The sequence below is a fragment of the Giraffa tippelskirchi genome, chromosome 6 (genome assembly GCF_054371585.1).
Source record: "Giraffa tippelskirchi isolate mGirTip1 chromosome 6, T2T-mGirTip1v1.2.pri, whole genome shotgun sequence".
Lineage (NCBI taxonomy): Eukaryota > Metazoa > Chordata > Mammalia > Artiodactyla > Giraffidae > Giraffa > Giraffa tippelskirchi.
This window is the reverse complement of record NC_137280.1, coordinates 177,375,477-177,393,708: the sequence shown is the minus strand read 5'-3', so window position 1 is coordinate 177,393,708 and position 18,232 is coordinate 177,375,477. Positions and strand designations below refer to the sequence as shown.

Below are 18,232 nucleotides of genomic sequence, written 5' to 3'. Positions count from 1 at the left end.
CTTTAAATCTGATTTTGTTAGAGTCAGCTGTCACTCCATCACATCGAGGTTTTTCTGCATTTGGATTCTGTCACTGTAGTGAGTGTTGGTGTGTGAACAGGCTCTAACAGTGACCATTAAGACTCATTGTAAAGGCTGCTCAAAGGTACAAATCCCTGGGATCTACCCCAGAATCTCACGTAGGGCCCCAGAAACGGCAATGTTTATGCTCCACAGGTGACTCTGGTGATCATTTAGGTTTGGGACCTATGGCTCTGAAGTCACGCATTTCAGTGAGATACCAGGGGTCCCCAACCTCCAAAATCTAATGCCTGATGATGTGAGGTGGAGTTGATGCAGTAATAATAAAGGGCACAATATGTGTAAGGTGCCTGAATCATCCCGAAACCATACCCCTCAACCTCGGTCAGTGGAAAAACTGTCTTCCACAGAACCAATCCCTGGTGCCAAAAAAGACTGGAGACTGCCGCCTAAGAGGAGGCAGCAGACAATCAACCATCTGGCAAGTCATTCTTCACCTCCCCACAGGGCGACATGCACTCACAGACCGGCGCCGTTTGATAACCCGTTTAAACCAGACACTAACGCTCACCCATCTCATGCCCATGTGGGAGGGTAGCACATTTTTATTTTTAATAGCAGCAAATAATGATTACTTTTATTTTTAATGACTCCTTTTACCAAATAAAGGTAAAACCAGTTCAGCTAAAAAGTTAAAGTACATGGGTTCTGGATCACACTGTTTGGGTTCTAATCCTAGTTTCAGCACTTAGCAGCACTGTGACCTTGAGAAAGGAGCTTAACTTTCAGAAGCCTGAGTTTCATTACAGGCAAAATATGGTGCTAATACCCACTGCTTGCAATGGTTATAAATGAATTAGCACTGAGTCTGCCACCAAGGGGAAGGGCCTCCCTGGTAGCTCAGACAGTGAAGAATCTGCCTGCAATGCAGGAGACGCAAGAGACACGGGTTTGATCCCTGGGTCAGGAAGATTCCCTAGAAGAATCCACTCCAGTATTCTTGCCTGGAGAATTCCCTGGACTGAGTGGTCTGGCAGGCTACAGTCCATGGGATCACAAAGAGTCAGACAGGACTGAGTGACTAACACTTTCACTTTTGCCACTAAGTAAACACTCAGGAAGATATCACTGCTGCTACTGCTGTAACAAAGGTTTGTCTTTCTAAAATTATGTTGAAGGGAACAACAACTGTGATTAAGAGCAGACTCTAAACAAAGTCAAACGAGTGGCGTCACCACAACAGCAGCATGGAAGACCCTCAACCCCACCTTCCTACAAAGAGCAACAATTAGACAATTATCCACAAACAAAATTGTTCTGGGAGAGCTCTGGAGGCTACTTACAGAATCTCAGCAACGCAGAGGAACCAAAAACACTCGAGAATACCACACACAAAAAGAAGGACAGCAGCCTCACTTTGCCTGCCTCATCCCAGCCCCCAGGTTGGCACTGCTCAATGCCAAGAGGGAAGTCCACAGCTGGAAAGAGTTCCTCTTTCTGGGAAAGGGAAGCAGGGCAAGGGGCCAACGTCCTCAGTGCTCTGGGGCACTGCATGGAGAGACTCACAGAGACGCGAGCCACGGGGAGACCGGGCTCCCAGGAGCAGTTACACAGCCGGGTGGGAGCGGCTCCGGGGCCCGTCCCCCAGAGAAAGCCGGCAGCTGCCACCCCGAAGGAGCCCCCGGCCGGCACGGCAGCCACAGGAGCCCCGCGGACCCCACCGGTTCTCGCCCCGCAGGCGGGCACGCTCCCTGACGCTGGCCCCCCGAGCGCCCTCCTGCTCTCCCCACGTAGCCTCTCTGGACCCCGGGAGCCACACCAGCAGCCACTTCAGGCCTCTGGGGCTGCCAGCCATGCAATGCAAGATGCCGCCAACCTGATGCACGTCAGCAGCCTCTGCTGCCTCTGCACACCAGGAAGACGCTGTGCAGCTAGGCCTCGTAGCGGCGTGTGGGTCAGGAGGACGTCCCGTCTCTGTCACTGCAGGCACCACCGTGCCCAGCGGCACAGACCCGGCAGCTGTCACCTGCGCTCCGCTGCATGCCCACGGCGTGACTGAGCTGTCACCACAACACACCAACAAGCAGATGCCTGCAACCACCTGCGCACCCACAGCTGGCTCCAGCTTTGCTGCTGACTTGGAGCCCCACAGCTACATGCACATCTGCAACCAGCCTGGCCGCCACCCTGGTCCCTGTAGCTGGCCCCACAGCCGGATGTGTGCACAGCACCATGCTGGCCATCACTACCGTATGGTCTGACACATAGCTGTGGAACCCAGGAGGGCCCCTGAGGACTCAAACAGCCCTGGAGCCCTCTGCAGACACCTGCAGCACTCACCAGAAACCACACACATCAACGCTACAGCATCCAGGGGCCTGAGCCAAAACGACATCACACTACCCCCAAGGCTGATGCAGCCACACCCCGCTGCACTGAAGCCCTGACCCACTAAGACCCGGGGTCACAGCATCCTCCAGCATGCCCCACACACAGGGGAAATGCTTCACACACTGAAGTCAGGCCATGGGCTTCTTCAAATGCAGGTAACTTTGCTAGGCTACAACACAAAGAATCAAGGAAGCATGGCTCTATCAAAGGAATATAGTAAACCCCTAGTAACTAGTCCCAAACAAAAGAAGATACAGGAATTGCCCAACAAATAATTCAAAACACTTGTTCAAAAGGTGCTCAGAGTTACAAGAGTACACAGATAAGCAACATAATATCAGAAACACAATATAAGAACAAAATGAGACGTTCAATGAAGAGAAGGAAAATATATGCAAGAACCAAACAAGAAATTTTGAGCTGAAGAATATAATGATCAATAGAAAGTTCTAACATCAGACTTGACCAAGCAGGAAAAAGAATATGTGAGCTCAAAGATAGATCAATTGAAATCATCCTATTAGAGGAGAAAAAAGAAAAAGGAATGAGAAAGAATTCTAAAAGTCTACATGTTCCGTGTGATACCAATAAAAGACCCAGTCTGCAAATTATTGGAGTTTGAGAAGGAGAAGGATGCAGAAAGCTTACTAAATGAAATAACGGAGAGATTTGGATATCAGATTCATGAAGCTAACAGGTCACCAAATAAACTTAAAGAGATCCACACCAAGACACAGTATAATGAAATTGACAAAAGTCAGACAAAGAAAAAGAAAAGCCTGTAAATTTTAGGGGACACCCCCATTAGGCTCCTGGTAGACTTCCTAGCAGGAATCTTGGATACCTTACAGGGCCGGAGAGAGCGGGATGGTAAATGTCAAGTGCTGAGAGAAAAGAACCGCCACCTTACCCGGCAGAGCCGTCCCTCAGAATGAAGAGGAGATAGAGAGTCTCCTAGACAAACAAAAGTAACGGGGACTTACTGCCACAACACCTGTGTTATGAGAAATGCTGGGAAAAAGTCTGCAAGCTGAAAACACACTTACCCGGCAGAGCCGTCCCTCAGAAATGAGGAGGAGACAGAGTCTCCTAGACAAACAAAAGCAAAGGGAACTTACTACCACAACACCTGTGCTATGAGAAATGCTGGGAAAAAGTCTGCAAGCTGAAAACACACTTATTAGTAACCCCAAAACATAGAAAATGCAAAACACACGGGTAAAGGTAACTATATAGTCAAATTTAAAATACTTTAATACTGTAATATGGTAGCTGATAGTCTTACCTCCAATTAAAAAAAAAAGTTAAGGAAACAAGAGTATTAAAATAACTATTAGCTACAGTAATTTGTCAGTGGATATACATTATATAAAGAGGTAAATCATGACATCAAAACATCAAAAGTCGGAGTAAAAGGGTAAAAGTTTTGGTCTGTGATCGAAGTTAAGTTGTTATCATGGTAAAATAGACTGTTATAACTACAGAATGTTTCATCTGAGCCTCATCCTCATGGTAACCACAAAGCAAAATGCAACAGCAGATTCACCAAAGAGAAAGAGAAGAGAATCAAAGCGCAGCGCTGCAGCAAATCAAGTTACCAAGGAGGGCAGCAGGGGAGGAACACAGAACAAGGGAAGTACAAAACAGCCAGATGACAAAATGACATTAGTAAGCGCTTACCAATTAGTAATTACTCTAAATGTAAATGGGTCAAATTTTCCAATAAAAAACAGAGTGGCTGGATGGACAAAAAGCAAGACCTAACTAAATACTGCCTACACAACACTCACTTCCGCTTTAAGGAGGCACAAAGATTCAAAGGAGAGGGGTAGAAAAAGACACTCCGGAGAATTCCCTGGTGGTCCTGTGGTTGGGACTCGGAGATCTCACTGCCATGGCCCAGGCTGGACCCATGGCAGGGGAACTATGATTCCACAAGCTCTGCAACTCAGTCAAAAAAATAAATAAATAAACTAGCAATTTTTTGAAAAGAAGATATTCTGTGCAAATAAAAACCAAAACTGAAGTATAATTCTATCAGACAAAATAGACTTTAAGCCAAAAATGGTAAAAAGAAACAAAAAAGCCACTATATATCAATAGAGTAACCAATTAGTCAAGAAGATAGAACAATCTTAAATACATATGTGCCCAACATTGGAGCACCAAAATATATTAAAAGCAATTATTAACAGACTTGAAGGAAAAACAGATAATATAGTAACAGTAGGGGACTTTATTGTTCAAGCTAGATTTAGAAAAGCCAGAGGAATCAGAGATCAAATTGCCAGCATCCATTGGATCATCAAAAAAGCAAGAGACTTCCAGAAAAACATTTACTTCTGCTTTATTGACTATGCCAAAGCCTTTGTGTGGATCACAACAAACTGTGGAAAATTCTTAAAGAGATGGGAATACCAGACCACCCGACCTGCCTCCTGAGAAATCTATATGCAGGTCCAGAAGCCACAGTTAGAACTCGACATGGAACAACATATTGGTTCCAAATCAGGAAAGGAGTACATCAAAGCTGTATATTGTCACCCTGCTTATTTAACTTATATGCAGAGTACATCATGAGATATGCTGGGCTGGATGAAGCACAAGCTGGAATCAAGACTGCGGGGAGAAAGATCAATAACCTCAGATATACAGATGATAGCACAATTATGGCAGAAAGCGAAGAACTAAAGAGCCTCTTGATGAAAGTGAAAGAGAAGAGTGAAAAAGTTGGCTTAAAGCTCAACATTCAGAAAACTAAGGTCATGGCACCCGGTCCAATCACTTCATGGCAAATAAAAGGGGAAATAATGGAAACAGTGAGAGACTTTATTTTTCTGGGCTCCAAAATCACTGCAGATGGTGATTGCAGCCATGAAATTAAAAGACGCTTACTCCTCGGAAGGAAAGTTATGACCAACCTAGGCAATGGCACCCCACTCCAGTACTCTTGCCTGGAAAATCCCATGGACGGAGGAGCCTGGTAGGCTACAGTCCATGGGGTCGCTAAGAGTCGGACACGATTGAGCAACTTCACTTTCACTTTTCACTTTCATGCATTGGAGAAGGAAATGGCAACCCACTCCAGTGTTCTTGCCTGGAAAATCCCAGGGACGGGGGAGCCTGGTGGGCTGCCATCTATGGGGTCACACAGAGTCGGACACAACTAAAGCGACTTAGCAGCAGACAGCATATTAAAAAGCAGAGACATTACTTTGCCGACAAAGGTCTGTCTAGTCAAAGCTATGATTTCTCCAGTGGTCATGTATGGATGTGAGAGTTGGATGGTGAAGAAAGCTGAGCACTGAAGAATTGATGCTTTTGAACTGTGGTGTTGGAGAAGACTCTTGAGAGTCCCTTGGACTGCAAGGAGATCCAGCCAGTCCATCTTAAAGGAAATCAATCCTGGGTGTTCATTGGAAGGACTGATGCTGAAGCTGAAATTCCAATACTTTAGCCACCTGATGAGAAGAACTGACTCATTAGAAAAGATCCTGATGCTGGGAAAGATTGAAGGTGGGAGGAGAAGGGGACGACAGAGGATGAGGTGGTTGGATGGCATCACCGACTCAATAGGCATGAGTTTGAGTAAACTCTGGGAGTTTGTGATGGACAGGGAGGCCTGGCGTGCTGCAGTCCATGGGGTCTCAGAGAGTTGGACACAACTGAGTGACTGAACTGAACTGAACTGGGGGACTTTAATACCCTTACTGTCAACAATTGATAGATCATCCAGACAGAAAATCAACAAAGAAACATTGGTCTTGAGCCATACTTTAGAATAAATGGATCAAAGACACGTATAGAACATTTCATAAAATAGTAGCAGAACACATATTCTTTCTGAGCACACAAGGAACACTCTCCAGCACAGGTGATGTGATGGGCCACAAAGCGAGTTCAGCAAATGTAAGAATAATGAAATCACACCAAGTATCCTTTCCCACCAGCATGGAATCTAACAAGAAACTAACAGAAATCAACTAACCGGAAGAATGCTGGAATATTCACAAATATGTGGAAATTACATAACACACTTCTGAATAACTGATGGGTCAAAGAAGAAACCAAAGGGAAATCTAAAAATACCTTTACACAAATGAAAATGGAAACATAGCATTCAAAAACCCAGTAAATGCTGCAAAAAGCAATTCTAAAAGGGAAATTTATAGTTATAAACGTTAACATAAAGAAAAGAAAGATCTCCAACAACTTAACCTTACAACTCAAGGAATAGAGAAAGGAAAATAAACTAAGCCCAAAGCTAGCAGAAGGAATTAACAAATATTAGAGCAGAAACAAATGCAAAGATATTCCTTGTTCATAAGTCAAAAGAACAAATATTGTTAATATGCCCATATTGCCCAATGCCACACTAACAAAATTCACTGCAATCTCTAACAAAATTCCAATGGCATTTTTGACAGAAATAGAAAGAACAATCTTGCAATCTGTATAGAATGATAAAAGACCTAAAAACGCCAAAGCAATCTTGAGAAAGAAAAATAAAGCTGGCATTTCCTGATTTCAGGCTGTACTACAAAGCTACAACAATCAAAACAGTATGGCACTGGCATAAAAAGTGATCCACAGGCAATGGAACAGAATCAGAAGCTCAGAAATAAATCCTCACATATATGGTCAACTAATATTTAATAAGGGAGACAAAAATATTCAATGGGGAAAAGACATTTTCTTCCACAAATGATGTTGAGAATAATGAAAAGCCACAAGCAGAAGAACTGAATTAGACCCCTATTTTATACCACTGAAATGGACTCAAACGTAAGAAATGAAACTATAAAACCCCTAGAAGAAAACATAAGGAAAATGTTTGACATTAGCCTGGGCAACAATTTTTTGGATATGACCCCAAAAACACAAGCAGCTAAAGCAAAATTAATAAATTGGACTACATCAAACTAAAAAGTTTCTGCACAGCAAAAGAAACAAACAACAAAACAAAAAAGGCACCTATGGAACAAGAAAAAAATACTTGCAAACATATATCTAATAAGGAATAAATACCCAACATATAAAGAACTCATACAATTCAGTATTTAAAAATATATATATATCTGATTAAAAATTGGGCAGAGGAACAGATATTTTTCCAAAGATGACATATAGATGGCCAACAAGTACATAAAAAGGTGCTCAGCCTCACTAATCATCAGGGAAACACATATCAAAACAACAATATCACGTCATAATGGGTAAAATGTTGTTATCAAAAAAACGAGAGGTAGCAAGTGTTAGTAAGGGTGTAGAGAAAAGAGAACCTTTGTGCACTCTCAGTGGGAATGTAAACTGGTATAGTCACTATGGAAAACAGCATGGCGCTTCCTCAAAAAATTAAAGACAGAACTGCTACAGGACCCAACAATGCCACTTCCGGGTAGATATAAAAAGGAAGTGAAAATAGGATCTCAAAGAAATGTCTGCATCCCCATGTTCACTGCAGCATTACTTACAACAGCCAAGACAACGGAACAATCTAAGTGTCCATCAACAGATAAAGAAAATGTGGTACAAACACACACACACACCTCAGTCATAAAAAAAAGAAGGAACTCCTCTACCTATGATAATACAGATGGACTTTGAGGGCATTAAGCTAAGTGAAGTAAGTCAAAGAAATACATACAATATATAGTATCATTTATATGTGGAATCTAAAAACTCAAAGAAACCCAGAGTGGTAGTCACTCAGGGCTTGGCAAAGGGGCAAATGGGGAGATGCTACTAAAGGGATAAACTAACAGTTGTAAGATGAATACATTCTGGGGATCTAACATACAGCATGATGATTACAGTTAAAGATACTGTATATGTATGTTTTCTCACCATAAAAAAGAAATAGTGAGTATGTGAGGTGATGGATATGTCCACTAACATTATTTCACTATACATGTATCAAATGATCACTTGTACACCTTAAGCTTATGTGCTATATGTCAATTATCTCTCAATAAAGCTGGAAAATAAAACAGGACAAAAATAAAGCCAAGCCAAATTTGAACCTCGGGTAAATTACACAATTTCTCTGCCTCAGTCTCCTCATCTGTAAAACAGGGATCACAAAGAGTCAGACATGACTGAGTGACTGAACAATAATAATACAGCTGGCAGAGAGCTGACCTATATGAAGCTCAGCAAGCATCCTTACCCTTGCAGTGTAAGGAAGTCTGTCCAAATGCGCGTAGAAGAGGTGGAGGGCTAGGAGCCTAAGGAGCTGAGAGCTCGTACCGTGGAGCAAGGAAGGTGAGACCATGTGACTTTATCAGCTACTTTCCCAGGGGTGCTGTGATCTAACAAGATTATATATTATCTTTACATAAAGGAGGTGGGAAAAGACATGGTTAAAAATATTTTACCAGGAAAGAAACACCCATATCATCACTGTGGACGCTTTGGGATCAAACAACAAACAGCATTTTAAAGCTCCTCTGGAACTGTAGCGCAGCAGTGGAGTAAGAGGTGAATGCCAGGTAAATACCAGGGTAACCAGGGCCAAGGAGGCCGAGGTGGAGGAATGTGAGAGGATCTGCCAGGACAAATGAGCTGGGGGGAAGGGGGCACCAGGAAAGCGAGAAAAACAGCCCCTTAGTTTTGCTGAGGCAGCTGGGGAACTGAGAGGATGGGGGCGGCACCCTAAGAAAACCGGACAGGCTGGGGAGGAACCGCGGGGGGGGGCGAAGGTCCCGTCCTGAAGCCATCACACGGCCCAGGCGGCATCACACAGACAGGCTCGTCTGATCGGCAGGAGAACGTGTAAACCTGAGTGGTCAGTACCAATGTGAACTTAAAGCAGTGGGGACAGATGGGATTACCCAGAGAGAGAGTGCAGAGATCTGCCTTTTATCATTTTGTAAAAGGCTCACCAGGCAATTCTCACACATCCCCAGTTAAGAACCACTGCATTAAAGCTGAACATAGAACAGTGATTTGGTAAAAGAGAGTATTTCCAGCAGGGGTCTCACCGTTACTGCCACAGCCCAAGGCAGTTAGCTGTTGTTCAACTATTCAGAAAAACCCTCCCAGGTAGCCAGATCTCAGGCTCTTAACAGGGAAGCATTTTGGTTTGACTGAATGACAAGTCACCCAAGTGACCCCTCCCCCTTAAGATGTGCATTGCTGAGGCCAGAAAGGGTGTGAACTACAGCTGTGGCCACAGTTATGTGTGTAACCCTATCAACAAGCCACAGACCAATTACTAATGACCCCTCAATGATTTGCCCAAACCTAGAGCTTATCATGCCTGAATCTCTTCCAAGGTACTGCCTTTGTGCTTCTACTTGTCCGTTCAAGGAAATAAACGCCCTCATGATGTGAGCACAAAGAATACTTAATTACATACTACCCTGTCAAAACACGGGGGCCAAGGCACTCTGCCCCGGAAATCACCCCTCCTAGATCACGCACCTGCTGAGCCGCGACAGTCACAAAGGCTGCGTGCTGGAGCGCAGAGTCACTCTGAAGGGGGGCTGGGACCCCACGGCCACCAGCCCTTACTTCCTGCAGGGGGCCCGGAAGAGTCACGGCCGCATGCGGACAACCACTCTGCAGCTGCCGGAATCCCTGCAAAGGGTCCAGCCCCGACCCAGAGAAACAGCAGGCCCCGTCTCCGTGACCCCACCCTCTCCACCTCCGAAAGCAGCCGGCACTCCAGCCGCCGCAGCACTCCGCAGGCTCTAGGACACAGCCCCCTTCCCCTCGGGGGGTTTCCAGTGTTCACTGAGAGTCATCCCCACCCACACCAAGCCCATGCAGCTATGCAGAAACCACCTCCTGTTGAGGCAACATTTTAGGCACAAAGGCACTGTATAAAGTGAAGTTCTGCAAAACGGGCATCTTTTTAAAAATGATTATGAGAACGAGGGCTTGTGGATAGCACAAAATGTTTCAGCTGTAAAATATTTTCATACAGTGCAATTTTATTACTTTCAAATACATTTAATAACTACAATTGACACTAGCAAATTAGGTGTTGACTAATAGAATTCTTTAATTCCACACTTTGCAAACTGTTCTAAGGAACATTACTTTTCTTTATATCTTGCAACATTTTATAAAACCACACTGATTTTTCTTCTGCTGCTGCTGCTAAGTCGCTTCAGTCGTGTCCGACTCTGTGCGACCCCACAGACGGCAGCCCACAGGATCCCCCATCCCTGGGATTCTCCAGGCAAGAACACTGGAGTGGGTTGCCATTTCCTTCTCCAATGCATGAAAGTGAATAGGGAAAGTGTCGTGTCTGATTTTTCTTCTAAAACATTGCATATTTTAATGGAATTTCTATTCTTAAATATAGCACTCTGAAATATGTCAACATTGTATCCCACCCAAGAACCTGCATAAAAGTTCATGAGACACACTTTCAGAATGCAAAAATTCCCAGAGAACCAGGGTTATATGTCATACATTTATCTCATCAAAGACTTCTGGTCTATGTTGTTAACCTGTCTCATATTTTTTGACATATGCCTGTCTTTGTACACAAAGGTTATTATGCATGATCTATTTATACTATCTAAACTCATTTTCCATGAAGGAAAGGCACATATTATATTTTAGGTTCTCCTAATAAAAGTTCTATTGACATAATTTTACACAAGTAGTTTTGAGAAACATGATTTTAATGTAAAAAAAAGAGTAACTGCCAATAATGGAAAAAGCAAATCAACCTAAACAGCATTAGCCTATTAAAATAAATGCAATTGTCATGTCTAAGACAATTTTTCACATAGAAATTGTTCAGGGGAACCTCCTGAAGGCAGGACTGTAGTAAGTAGATAATCAGCCTACCTTCAATCTTATTTATACTAACCATTTCCTGAATAAGCCCCTCTATTCCTTACTGACAAGAGACAGGTTTTTAGACAAGCCCCATCTTAATTATTATAAATTCTGAATTTCCTCACTTTTATTTACAAGCATCAAATATTCTAAAGTTTTACAATCCTTTCCTAGTGACTTTATAAAAATCGGTACGATAGCAAACAGACTTGTGGTTGCCACGGGGTGGGGGATGGATGAGGAGTTTGGGATTAGCAGATGCAAATTATTACACATGAACAAGAAGGTCCTACTGCATAGCATAGAGAACTATACTCAACATACTGCAACCAGCCATCATGGAAAAAACATGAAAAATAATGTGCAAATATTATATATATATGTATAACTGAATCACTTTGCTGTACAGCAGAAATTAACCAAACACTGTACATCAACTATACTCCAATAAAATAACTGAATCAGCTGATCTACAAGGGTGCGGAGGGGCATGATGACCGCCGTGGGCACAACCAAGGTGACAGTGAGGCACGAGGCATTTCACATACAGAAATACAAAACAGCAGCCTGCTAAATATCATACCATCAGCTACCAAAGATGAGTTAGAGATATACATTTCTTGGGTTCTTCATTTTTTTCTCCTTTTAAACAATTACTGGTTAAATCTCCCCTGAAAGTCACAAGAAGTATCTTGCATCTTGAGTGCATTCGGCCCTAAAAATTTTCAAGAATTGGGCTAAGGACCAAAACAGTTCTTCAGTTTGGGGTGAGAATGGTTTGGGGGCCAGACACCAGTCAGTTGGCAGAGGCTCTCCTTTACTATAAACAAGAGGTAGCTGGGGGTGTTCGCAGACGTCTGAGATCTCTGAGATGGTCAGAACGACCTTGAGCTGTGAGGCCCTTTAATCTCCTTTCTCTCTCCCTCTCCCTCCTCCAGCCTTCAACACAAACACGCACACGTAATCTATTTTCGTTCTTATAACCTAGAAGAAATAATTCCGGACCAGAATTTGGGCCAAAGATGAGATGGGCCTTTTTTCATTTCCTACCAAAATGCTTCTTTGAAATCCTTCCTTAGGATAGCATTATCTGTTCTGAGATATGCTCATCAATAAGGTGGTTTCTGACCATTTGAATACAAGCTGCTGCCTTTTATTAACATCTGCTACACAGTAATCTTAACCTAAGACGCGTGGGTTCTGGCTATAAGAAATGTTACTTGGCCCTCTGCTCTCCCTTCACAAAGCCAGGTCCCAAGTCTGCTCCCTTACCCGCCGGTGCTGAGGATCCTCACCCACCTGTCCCTCCCCCATCTCTCCCTCTGGCATGCCAGCCCGCTTGGCTATTTCCACGCACAACCACCTCATCACAAACCAAACTGAACTTGGCTTCCCAAACCAGCTTATCCTTCCAACTACCCCCTTCTGCAAACAGTACAAGCAGTCTCCAAACGCCCCAAAGGACAAAGGTGGGAGAACTGTTTTTAACTCAAGCCACCTATCCTTACCCTTTATCAAATCTGTGAGGAAGCCCGGATGCTTCTTTTAACAAAACGTGCCCACATTTCCCCCCTACCTCTTGACTCCAGCCAGCTCAACACTGGGACAGGGGTTCACTGCCTTATGTCTGCATTGCCTCAAAGCAGTTCTCAGCTGCCTTCCTGCTTCTGAGTCTTCCTACACATGGTTACCAGAATAATTCAGACTGAATATTCTCTTAGCTCTCTTCCAGGTCTAAAATTTTCTATGAAATTAATTCTCCAACACTAGTTCTCTCAAGCAGCTTCCTGGCATACTCAACAATTCTGAATGGTTCACCCCCACCCAACTCATAATTCCCCGCACTGGCTCTCAGAGCAATTCACAAACGGATCCCAAACTACCTACTGTGTTTTCCCCAGCTACTCTACGAGTTCCAAAGGTCAGAAACCAAAGCAGTGCCCTCACCCCTTCTCCCGCGGCCAGGCCCCCCGGGACTCCAAGCCTTCGGGGATGTCATGCTTCACAGAGGAATGTTCCTTCTCCCTTCAAAGCCCTACCCGATCAGGAAAGCCTAGCTCTTCCCTGTGTGTTATGGTCAGTTTGAGCTAGGCCACTACATGAACTTAGTTCCGAATTCTAAGGCCCTTGCCCTTGTACTAAAAATACAAATTAAGATCATGGACTCTTGTTTTATTCTTAGTTCCTATCCACCCAAAACCTACAACAGTGCCTGGCCCCTAACATGTACTATTTAAACATGTTCATCAGTAACAACTAGCATTTACTGAGCATTTGCTGTGTGCCGGGAAGTCTTCTAACTTCTCAAAGGTAACTGTTTTAAGGAAGAACTAAACGCTCAACTGTCTCTAGCTGTCTCACAAATGGCAGTTGCCTCTCCTCAACCAAGAAGCTCTATCAAAGCAAGAAACACATCTGGTATGCCGATCGCAATTCGCACAGTGCCTAACACACAGCAAGTCAGCAAGTGATGCCGGCGACAGTACAACAGGAAGCTCCCTGAATTACAGGGCAGCGAGCATGTCCCAAGAATGCTGAGACGAGGTACGGGGCACAGATCACACACAAAAGACTGCTGAAGTCCCGGCTACACGTCGGTGTCCTTCTCTACAAATCAAATACTAAATTACCTACCCTGGAAGGGCCTGCCCAACTCCAAAACTTCATGACTTTCTCATATGATGACTTTTCTGGGATTCTGATGACTGCTAAGAGAATGACTACCTCACTGGATTTTAAAAAATGCACATTCAGGATTTTTTTATGCAGAAAATAATTCTGAGAATGATTCATACTGTCAAGCTTCCATCCTCGAATGCTCCAAGGGTAAAAATGTTGCCACAAAGGCCAAGACCAACAGATGCCACATTCCTCCACACCTGCGGCAGGGAAAAGAGGGTAAAGGCTGCAAAGTACACCGTCAGCCCCAAAGCACAGCTGCCTCTGGAGAGGAAGAGCTCCCTGCCTCCCACCACAAAGCTAAACACCAGCAGATCTGGACAAACCATGTACTTAGAAGAAAACGACCATCGGCTGGTTCCCTGGCTCTCCAGACCCCTGATTCAGGACAGTGAGGTTCACTGGTAGGATCAGGCCTCATTTGAGACCTGCTCTGCCTCTCCAAAAAGCATTTCATTTCTCTAGACTTCTGAAGGCGATGACATGCAAAGGAAGCCAGTGTGGAAATTTATTTACATATGAAAAATGAATATATTTAAAAATGAGGGAAAAAACTTAGAAGTTGCATCACTCAATGAGATGCATTATACCCGTTTTGTTCATGTGAAATATACTGCATTTTAATGGTAACAGCAAAGTCTCTGAGGATGTAAATGGGAGAGTGGCCTGTGCCACAAGGAACGATGAAAATCACACATAATCTTTAAGAAGCATGAAGGATCGAAATTAACAGGAATTAATTACTCCCGGATAAACAGACCAGCACAGGGCCCCTGCCGATGGCCTGGAAGTCAGTCAGTTCTTCGCCTCCAAGCTGACCAGCTCCTCAGGGTCCCAGCGATGACTACCAAGTTCTGGCCTGGATCTCTGGCTTATGAAGAAGATACCTGGACTTGGGCAATCCAAGCAGTCAGATTAGACTCAGAATTCAGCCCGTCTGTGAATTACAACAAACCTAAAATGCAGTAAAGTCACGGTCTGCATCTCAAGACTATGGATCAGTTTTGCATAGTTCATGCCCCAGAATCCTCCATCCCAGAGCAGCCCCGGAGTAAGGAATCTTTAGGTGGAAGAAGAGAAACAAACTAAACACGTCAAGCATATCAATTCCATAACCCAGAAGCTCCCCGAGGACATCTGGAAAATCGATGAAACATGCAGACAACAGGAGTTTTAAACGATACTCTCAAAACACAAACTAAGTTTGAGTAATGCTAACCTAATAACCAGCTTACAAGAATTTTGTTTGTTTTTAATTAGCCCACGTCTGCTTCAACAGATCTAACCACACTGTTTGCTTCCAAGTTAATAACAAAGAAATACAGTTTAAAGCAGGAGTTGGCAAACTTCTGCAAAAGGCCAGACAGTAACTTAGGCTTTGTGGGCTACACTGTTTTTGTCCCAACTACTCATCTCTGCTCTTATAACACAAAAACAGCCAGAGACGATTCGATTCACAGAGGAACAGGCGTGACCATGTCGTGAACTATTTAACCATTTAAAACTGTAAGCATCAGTCTCACACTGTGGTCCTACAACAACAGGCAGCAGGCCCAGCTGGGCTCAGGGTCAACTGACTTTGCCCGAGTTCAAGCCCAGAGGCCTTGGGAAGAAAGGCAGGAAGGAGAACACTTGCCCAGACCCTCGCTGTTCCTCCCCCTCTCCACCCTCTTCTGTAAAACGCCTGCTCAAAACGCCTGCTCAGGGCAAGATGACAGGAACAGAAAGGAGGTCTCCATCCGCTGACTTTCCCGGTTCCTCCAGGCTTCTTCTCATCTCAAGAAGGAAAAAAAAAAACTGCAGTTACCAGTCATCAGAATTAGAAGAAGTAAAACAAGCAATACACTGAAGAAAGTACATAGCTTGCCTGAGCAAGTTTCAGACCTCTCAAATTATTTTGGCACATGCCTTCCATACTACCTTATTACTAATCAATATATCTTATCTTCCTGTGCTAAAAGGCAAGGGGAATAAATCTAAACCTTTAACTAAGCTTGCATAAAGGAAAAGATGGCTTATTTACTCTCATTTGATCAAATGCTTTTCTCAGAATAAAAAGTGCCCAATTTTTAAAAAAAAAAATTGTTTCATTATAATAATATTCTGTTTTTAACTTCCATATGAACATAATCTACTCCTGTATTTTCTGTAACATATTATAATGAGGAATCCTAAAAATGTAAGTGAATTTTGGGCATCTAGTTAAGGACACATTTCAGTCATGAAAAAAAAAAAGCTAGTTATCCCTGAGTATTAGAAAGAAGCCTTTTGATTTCAGTATAAGACATGACACCATAAAACTCCCAGAAGAGAGCACAGGCAAAACATACTGTGACGTAAACTGCCCCAGTGTCTTCTTAGTTTCCCAAAGCAGCAGAAATAAAAGCAAAAACAAACAAATGGACCTAATCAAACTTACAAGCTTTTGCACAACAAAGACAACCATAAACAATAAGACAACCTATACACCGGGAGAAATTATTTGCCAACAATGAGACCGACAGGGCTTGATTTCCAAAATATACACATAGTTCATACAACAAAAAAACACAGTCAAAAAATGAAAAGAAGACCTAAATAGACACTTCTTCAAAGAAGACATACAGATGGCCAATAGACACATGAGGAGATGCTCAACATCCCTAATCACTAGAGAAACGTAAATCAAAACTACAAGAGGTACCACCTCACACTGGTCGAAATGGCCATCATTAAAAAGTCTACAAACAAGAAATGCTGGACACAGTATGAGAAAGGAGGCCCTCCTACACTGCTGTTGGAAATGAAAATCGGGGCAACCTTGATGGAGAACAGGAGGAAGGTTCTCAAACAACTCCAAACAGAGTTGCCGTGTGACCCTGAAATCCCATTCCTGGGTATATATTCAGACAAAACTGTAATTTGAAAAGATACAGGTACTCCTATGTCCATACTAAGTCAGCTGCTCAGTCGTGTCCACGTCTGTGCGACCCCACGGACAGCAGCCCGCCAGGCTCCTCTGTCCATGGGAGTCTCCAGGCAAGAGTACTGGAGTGGGCTGCCATTCCCTTCTCCAGGGGATCTTCCCGACACAGGGATCAAACCAGGGTCTCCTGCATTGCAGACGGATTCTCTACCATCTGAGCCACCAGGGAAGCCCCCTATGTTCACAGCAGCACTACCTACAATAGCTAAGACAGAGGGAAAATCTAAATGTCCATCTACAGATGAAGAGATAAAGACGATGTGGCAAGCGCGCGCGCACACACACACACACAATGGAGTATTACTCAGAAATAAAAAAAGAAAGAATGCCAATGAAGCTTGAAGCTACATGCATAGACCTAGAGATTATCATACTAAACAGAGTGAGTCAGAAACAGAAAAACAAACACTGTATGATATCACATATATGTGCAATCTACAATATGACACACATAAACTTACCATGAAATAGAAACAGACTCACAGACACAGAGAACAGACTTGTGGTTTCCAAGGGGGTAGGGGGCAGGGAACTGGGACTAGCAGATGCAAACTATACATAGAGAATGGATAAACAACAAAGTCCTAACGTATAGCCCAGGGAACTATATTCAATCTCCTGTAATAAACTTCAATGGAAGAGAATATGTAAAAGAACACACACACACAGGTATGTACAGCTGAGTAAACTTTGGTATACAAAAGAAACTAACATAATATTGTAAATCAACTCTAATTTAAAAAAAAAAGAATTGAGCCTTTTATTCACTTTTTCCTAAAATGCAAAATTTCAACATAGTGCGATCAGCATAAAGAATACGTCTTTGGCGAAGGTGAAGTCCAAGAGGTTTTCAAAAGGGTTGATTTTTTCTCAGGAGGACATTTAGCAATGTCTGGAGACATTTTTGGCAGCTCCCAGTTGGAGAAAGGTGTTTCTGGCATACAGTGGGTAAAGACCAGGGATGCTGCTAAACCTCCTAGGATGCGAAGGACAGCTCCCCACACTGAAGACTGCAGCCACAGACGTCAACAGCAAAGAGGAGGAGGCAGCCAGAGGAGGAGCACGCACGTGTCTAAACTAGGGTGCATCAAGGGTGATCTTTTCTTTAGAAATAATTAAATTTACAAATTTAACATAAAATATTTACCAGCTACCAACTATGCACTGGTTGGCATAAAAGTATAAATAACGTTACCTTAAACTTAAATACACTGTCTCACAGAAAAAGTACATTGTAACCTCAAGAGACTGAATTTATTCAATTCAAATTATTTAATTCTTCCCTATCATAAAGGAAATTCAGCAATGCCCAAGCACTAGGTCTGAACTCCATTTCAGAACAATCGACCCTCAAACCTGTTTGAACCTAAACATGGT

General features: G+C 43.3%; 1 protein-coding gene across 3 annotated transcripts in view; it reads right to left on the bottom strand.

Annotated features, from left to right (window-relative positions):
- The window catches only part of MAN2A1 (mannosidase alpha class 2A member 1), a 188,144-nt gene that overhangs the window by 162,859 nt on the left and 7,053 nt on the right, over positions 1 to 18,232 (bottom strand). Inside the window, exon 1 of one of the 3 annotated variants that reach the window (XM_081505364.1) lies at positions 9,838 to 10,092. The exons of the other annotated variants lie outside the window; for them this stretch is intronic. The gene's annotated coding sequence lies outside the window, so the exon portion shown is untranslated. Of the gene's footprint in view, positions 1 to 9,837; positions 10,093 to 18,232 lie in introns of those variants that run through there. 3 annotated transcript variants of the gene reach the window in all.